This window comes from Mus musculus, chromosome 5 (genome assembly GCF_000001635.26).
Source record: "Mus musculus strain C57BL/6J chromosome 5, GRCm38.p6 C57BL/6J".
Classification (NCBI taxonomy): domain Eukaryota; kingdom Metazoa; phylum Chordata; class Mammalia; order Rodentia; family Muridae; genus Mus; species Mus musculus.
The window spans coordinates 144,420,378-144,427,916 of record NC_000071.6 but is presented as its reverse complement, the minus strand read 5'-3'; the positions used below and the strand labels follow the sequence as shown (position 1 = coordinate 144,427,916).

The 7,539-nt window shown below is 48.8% G+C and overlaps 1 long non-coding RNA gene across 1 annotated transcript; it reads left to right on the top strand.

The window, feature by feature from the left end:
• The first annotated feature begins 684 nt into the window (after positions 1-684).
• On the top strand, positions 685-4,913 carry Gm33552. Its single transcript, XR_377195.2, has 3 exons — positions 685-913; positions 3,479-3,581; positions 4,664-4,913. It is a non-coding gene; the product is annotated as a predicted gene, 33552 (long non-coding RNA).
• The last annotated feature ends 2,626 nt before the right edge of the window (positions 4,914-7,539 follow it).

Here is a 7,539-nt window from a genome sequence, read left to right as displayed (position 1 = left end):
GCAAGCAAGCAGAGTGCTTCCCTGAGATTCTGTGAGCTGCTCTAGCATGATGGAACCAGAGGAAAGAATTGTAGAGGGGAGATCACAGGCAGCGGTCAGAAACGTGCGTGACAACCTGGTGCTTAGAAATGGCAACAAAGTTGGGGGACAAGAAGCAGCTTTATGAGATATGACATTATGTCCAAGCAAGCAATGTCCAGACTGCCTTGAGTTAGAAGACACCATGCTGATGACAAAGGCAGAGTCGGCTGGATGAGGAGAAAGGACCACACCTCTGCTCACAGAATTATGTTGAGCAATGACAATGAAAGAAAATGGGATGTTTATGTGTGTGTGTGTGAGTGCATCTGTGTCTGCATGCATGTCTGTGTGTGTGTGTGCATGAGTGCATGTATGTGTGCATGAATTTGTTTATGTATCTCTGTGTGTACATGTGTACATGCATCTGTATCTTCATGCATGTGTGCATATGTGTATATGTGCATGCATTTGTGTCTGTCTCTCCATGTATGTCTGTGTCTGCACATGTGCATGTGTGTGCATGCATCTGTGTCTCTATGTGTGCATGCATGCATGCATTTGTGTGCGTGCACGCATGTGTATGAGTGTGTCTGTGTGTTTGTGTGTGTGCATATGTGCATGTTTGTCTGTGTGTTTATGTGTGTGCATATGTGCATGTTTGTCTGTGTGTTTGTGTGTGTGCATGTGTGCATACATGCATGTGTGTCTGTGTGCATCTGTGTGCACATGCACAGTGAAATGCCATCTCAAGAACATGACCAGGCCATTGCACTCATAAATTCACAGAAACTTGTGACAAGGTTTGCAGTAAGGCATGGACTCCCTCCTTTGAACCAGCTTTTCTTTTTCACATGAGTTCTAGAGATCAAAGTCGGCTCTTTGTGCTTCTGAGGTAAGCACTTGACTGACTGAGTCATCTCTCCAACCCCAGAATGTTTGTTTTTATGATACATAAATTACCAGCCACCTTCTTGATCAGCCTGTCATACCGGGACACTAGTTTCTGTGCCCTAAGGCTCCCCAAGGCCATGTACCAGATACCCAGAAATCAACTCTGTATGCCACAGCCCACCAGCATTACACAAACTGGCCAGTCAAAGCTGTCAGCCCCACCCTGCCCCACATTCGCAATAGAAAAATATTCTGTAAAGGCTTTGAAATAGAGAGGAATATTAAATAAACCACTGCCCTTAGTTCAGGGCACCCTATAGATGTCATCGTTGCTAACTTAAAGCTTTTAAAATTGTTTTCAATTGTGTGTGTGTGTGTGTGTGTGTGTGTGTGTGTGTGTGTGTGTGTGTGAGAGAGAGAGAGAGAGAGAGAGAGAGACAGAGACAGAGACAGAGACAGAGACACAGAGACACAGAGATAAAGACAGCCAGACAGAGACAGAGAAATTATGGGCAGCTGTGTGCTGCCTGGCATAGATGCTGGGAACCAAACTCAGGTCCTCCACGAGAGAAGCAAGTACCCTTAGCCATTGGGCAGTCTTTCCAGCTCCACTTTCAGGTGCTTGGGGGAGAGCACAGAGCCCACCTCTTCCATTTGGGCCAGCAGAATAACAGGCAGATGCACTTAGCCCTTCATCTGCCGTACCTGCTCCTTACTTAACATCTAAACACCCTGCTGTATCCCTTTCCCATGACTATCCCTACACGCCATCCTCCACAGAGCAGCCTTGAGATTCGGGTCTCCAGCCTCCTCACTTTCTGCTGTCTCTTGAATAAACACTTTCTCATTTGCAAGACTCATTTTGGTGATCTCCATACCACACGCACGGCCCACAAAACCAGGCTGGTTCTCTGCTTCTCCCTCCCCCCAGTTGCCTCCTGATCCCAGTCTGGCGCTTCCCAGGGTGGTTGTGCCTGGGGTGCCCTGCATCTTGTTTCCAGGGCAACTGTGACTAATATTAAACCTTAAAAAAAAACGAGACAGAGTATGGTGTGATCCAGGTTAGTCTCTCACTACGTAGTTGAGGATGGCCTTGAACTCCAGGTCCTCCCGCTTCCACCTTCTGAGTGCTGAGATTACAGGTACTCTGTGACTGCTGGTTTATTTGGTGTTGGGGCTTGAACCCAGGGGGTTGTGCATGCTAGGTAAGCACTCTACCAATTGAGCTACACCCCAGACTGGCACTAGGCTTTTTTTTTTTTACTTCAACATTGCTCTCTTGGTGCCAGAATCAGACACCCTTTATAAATAAAGAACTGGATACGAATCATTAATCAAGGTGGCGGGGGGGGGGGTGCCACAGAGACTTAGGAAGTAAAGGTGCCTTTTTCAGGACAGAGGCGATGGTGGGGTGTGCTGGATGTCACCGAGCACCGATTGAGGTGACCAGAAGTACCTGGATTGGGCAACCCATTCAGACGTTGCTGAGAAGGAAACCCCACCAAAGGGGCCAGGCTGGGACAAGAAGGGAAGTCAAGGTTGGGTGTTTAAAGCAGAAGATGCTCACAGATCCTTTGCAGGTGGACAGGAAAGGTCCAGGGGGAAGGGAAGTGTTGCAAGATGTACCTGCTGGCACCTTCTCATGCAGCCCACACAGCCGCTTCCCGGAAGACGATGAATAAATGATTAAAGGCCAGCATGGATCCATAGGCCTGAAGCTTGCTCTATTTCTGATTCATATCTTCCTGAGGTTTACCCTGAATAGCTATTGAAGAGGCAACCCCTGTACCCTAACAAAAATAGCAGGCTCACAGTGCACGGGAGATGATTTCTGGCCAGATGTAGCTATTGTCTTTTAGCCATTAGCACCTCTTTCCCTTGCCATAGGCATCAAGCTCACATGCCATGAGTTCTCCTCCTGCTTGAGAAGAGACTATGGGAGAGTCACCTTATGAGAGGATTGGACAATGGGTCACCCCTCATTCTGACTGTGAAGAGTTTGCAGGGTCTGGGCTAGGGGGATGACTCAGTGGTAACAGGGCTTGCTGTGCAAACATGAGAAGGTGAGCTCAAATCCCCAGCACCTACCTAAAAGCTAGGCACGGCTCCAAAGACTTGTCACCACAATATTGAGGGGCAGGGACAGCATATCCCAGGGGATCACTGGCAAACCAATCCACCCAGTGTCGGCTTCATCAGTGAGAGGTCCTGTGTCAAGGAAATGTCAGGGAGCTACAGAAGGAGGCGCTCAATGTCTTACTCTGGCCTCTGCATGTGTGCTCGTGGGTGTGTGTGTGTGTGTGTGTGTGTGTGTGTGTGTGTGTACCTGTGTGTGTGTACCTGTGTGTGTGTACCTGTGTGTGTGTGTGTACCTGTGTGTGTGTGTGCCTGTGTGTGTGTGTGTGTGTGTACCTGAGTGTGTGTACCTGTGTGTGTGTACCTGTGTGTGTGTGTGTGTACGTGTGTGTGTGTGTGTGTCACACACACAGAGCACACACAGGCTCTTTCAGAGAGTGGGATGGAAAAGAATTCAGCTCGTCCGTCAACAGCCATCTTTGTCTTGCAGAAACCTAGGTGCTCTTTTCAGGAAGCAAAGTCTCCCGAAAAGCATTGTCTTGAGACGGTTCCTCTTCAAAAGCCAGAGCCCACGTTTGAGATGATTTCCTCAGGTACGACAAGGCCATAAATTCTCCAGTCTCCTCCCCACACTCCATGAGTTACAGCAGCTTGCCCATCTCTCACTATCCGTCATTATTACCGGTGGCACAGCCAGCCATTTAATTCATTGTCTTCAAACGCTGACTTTATCCCATCTTTAAATGCTCACCCAGCTGGAATTTCTTCTGACAAACTCCAGGTCCCCTTCTGAAATTATCTTTCCCCAAACAGGCATGATCCATTTAGGACTTTATTGGAGTTCTCAGAGAAGGGCCCTTCAAAATCAATCTAGAGGCCCGTGTATCACCCATCAGTTAGCTCGCAGTGAAGACGAATGAATGTTAAATAAAACTGCCTGTTCTTCCCGCAGTGGAGAAAATCAGACGCACCAGGCCTGCAAGTTTCCAGTGTCTCAGAAGGCTCCAAACCTGGCATCTTCTGGGTTGAACGTGACCCCGGCTAGCCACTGAATCTTAAGGCCATGGGGTGATGGGATGGTAGGAGGGTCTGATGGGAGGGCTCCTCAGAGCCTGTGTGAGCCTCCATTCCTCCTGCAGCCCCCACTGCCAGGGTGCTCAGCCCGTGGGATGTGCCTAAACTGTGCTCTGAAATACCCTGCCTAAGACCCCCAACCTTCATCATTACTGTCTGCTTTAATGATCTCAGCAGACACTAATGAAGACATACGTACTTAGGAGGCTGAGACAGGAGGATCATTGTGAGTTCAAAGTCAGCTTGGGTTACATAATGAGTACCAGGCGAGTCAGGAGTATGTAGCAAAACTCACTTCCAAGAAAGAGAAAGAGAGAAAGAAATGAAGGGAGAGGAGAGGAAAGGGGAGAGGAAGGAAGGGGAGGGAAGGTGAGAGAAGGGACAGGACCAGGTTAAGAGGTCTCCTGGCGACAACCATTTGATTCTCTCTTCTGCCCAGGGAACTGCTGTGCTAACAGTTTGCAAATCTAGAGGCATCTTTACATTTCCATTTCTCTTTTCTTTTTGTGTTTTTAATCACTACTTTTTCTTCCTTCCCTCCCTCCCTCCCTCCCTCCCTCCCTCCCTCCCTTCCTTCCTTCCTTCCTTCCTTCCTTTCTAGTCAAGGTCTCATTATGTAGCCCTGCCTGGCCTAAAATCCTTCCTCTACTCCCATCCCTCTGTGTGTGTGTGTGTGTGTGTGTGTGTGTGTGTGTGTGTGTGCCACAAAGCTAGCCTCTAAGAAGTCAGAGGACAACTTAGATGCCAGGCTTGAGTAGTGAGTGCCTTTACCTATTGCGTCCTGCTCGACCGGCAAGAAAGACGCAACAAACCAGAATCTTCTGCGGCAAAAGCTTTATTGCTTGCTTCTCAGGAAGATCCTGAACCGGGAAAATGGCGCTGCTTTTATAACCCGCAGCGTGACGTTTCAGCACCTGATATGGCGTGACAGCTCCTGGTTCGTTGCTTGCCCATCACCCCACTATTACACCCCGAGAATGGGAGTGACTAGGAGTGAATTCACTCTCGCACCTGCGTACAAGGCTTGTTTACTAGTTAGGCACAGCGGAGGCCCGCGCCATCTTATAATGGCGATTGCTCGCTGCACACACGGCTCTCCTCAGAGATTACTGGCGGCACACATGCGATTGCTCGCAGCACGTACCGGCTTTCCACATTTACCCACTTAGCCACCCCACCGGGCCCCATCTTTTCCTTCTTCGTCTTTTCTTTCTTCTCCTCCATTCCTCCCTCCACTCCCACCTCTCTCACCTCTCTCCCACCCTTCTTCCCTCCACCTTCCTTCCCCCCCCCCCCCCGCCCTCCCAGGGCTCACCAGGGATTGAACCTAGAACCTCATGAATTGAACCTAGAACCTCATGAATGCCAGGTAAGTGCTTTGCCTCCAGACCACCCCCCCCAACCCTCCTTTATCTAATTTTGACACAGGGTCTTACCAAGTTGCCAAGGCTGGCCTTGGTGTCAGTCTGCAGCCCAGGCAGCCTCTGACTTGCAAATCTCCCACCTTAGTCTACTGAAGAACTACAATGACAGGCCTTCACCACCAGGCCTGGCAGTGTCTCCCCTCTTCCCCCTCTTCTTCCTCCTCCCTCTCCCCTCCTTTTCCTCCTCCCTCTCCTCCTCTATGGAACAAAGGATTCACACATTCTGGCCAAACCTTCTCCCACTCAATCCCCCCCTCCCCACATGGCTCTCCAGTTTCTCTCTCTGGATTCAAAAGAGAAGAATACACACACTCACTTTGCAGCCAGATCATATGAATCCATCTACACTGCATGCATCTAGGTGTGTAGAGTATAATTTTATTCCTCCATAAATAAGGTCTGTAAATAACTTGGTCTTCCTCCAGAGTCCCCACCCCGTTTGTAGCTGGAGGTGGGAGGAGGAGAAGGCAGGACTCAGTCTAACGCGGTAAAAACAGTGTCTTCCAGGGCCCGATGATCTGAAGAGCACTCCGTCTCCGTTGCACGGTTTCTCAGCCCTCTCTCTGTCCTCAGCCTAACTCCCTGAACCCTTTTGTTCTCCTTATTTTTGCCATTGAACAAGTTACAGTGTCTCTGAAACCTCATTTTCCCCATTTGTAATACAAAGATGATAGTCTCTGAGGTCCTCAGAACAGTAGCCCAACACACGAGATTGACCATAGAGACCAAATGTGATGCCGTCCCCATATCTCAGGGGCAGACGCTTGCCATGTTAAAGTCAATCTGCCCTAAAACTATCGCATCCCAAAGGACCCCTTCAAGGGAGAGTACAAGTCCTTCCATTCAAATCCAAACACCGTCTATCCAATAAACCGGGTGCTTCTAAATGCTCTGTAAACCTTCAAATGATAATCTACTCTTCCCGGCTCACCTGCCAGGCAGCCAAACCACCGCACGCAGCCTTATGAAATATGAAGTGAGTCCGCCTTTATAGCCGGGCATCCATCTTCAGAGTTCTTGGCATATGAGTCCCTCCAAGTTATTTTATTATTTCCAAGAAACTGTAACTGAGTCGTTTTATGGACCGTCTGTTGTCAAAAGAGAGAGATCGGACATAAAGCACGCCAGCCCAAGATGAGAGCTGCGCCCATCATCCTGCTCCATTTCCAGGAGACAGATGCTCGCTGACCTGATTCGCTGATCATCTTTTTTATAGCTAACATGCTTATTTGACAGGGCCTCCTGTATCCCAGGCTGGCCTCGAATTCACTAAGGACGCCCTTGATCTACCTGTTACAATTTTACATTTCTCTCTCTCTGTGTAATTACTTGTGATTACCTGTACCACATTATACATGGGAGGCCAACTTGTAGGAATCCAGTCTTTGCTTCCACCATGTGTGTGTCCCGGAGATGGCACCCTCTCGGGTCATCAGGGGATTGTGGGATCCCTGAGTCCTCTTACTTTTGTGCATTTTCTCTGCTTCATGGCTCACGCGAGGTGAGCAGCTTGGGGCCACCAGATCCCACCATCTCCGTGTGTTGCCTCATCTGGTACCCAAAACAACAAGGCCATCTGATTTGTACTGGAACCCAAATCTGATAAGCCAATTATAGAACCTCAAAAACCATCAACCAAGGGCTGGGAGCATAGCTCAGTAGGTGGAGGACCCTGGCACCTCACTAAACTGATGTGTGTTTATTTGTAATCCCAGCATTCAGGCAGTGGAGACTGGAGGATCAAAGTTCAAAATCCTTGGCTACATAGAGAGTCCAACGCCAACCTGAGCTACACAACATCCTGTTTCTCCCCTTACCACCCCCTAAAAGCATAAAGCCAGTTTTTTTTTTCTTTATAAATTGTCTCGGGTGTTTTGTTATAGTTCTAAGGAAATGACCAATTCCTTGTCCTTCCTACAGCTCTGGACCACAATCCCAATTCCTAGAGGAATAACAAGGTCTCCTTGTTCTAGCAGATAGGGTCCTCGCTAACCTCTCTGATCCTTAGTTTCTTAGTCTTTAAGACAGAGAGAGGGAGAGAAACTGCTAGACA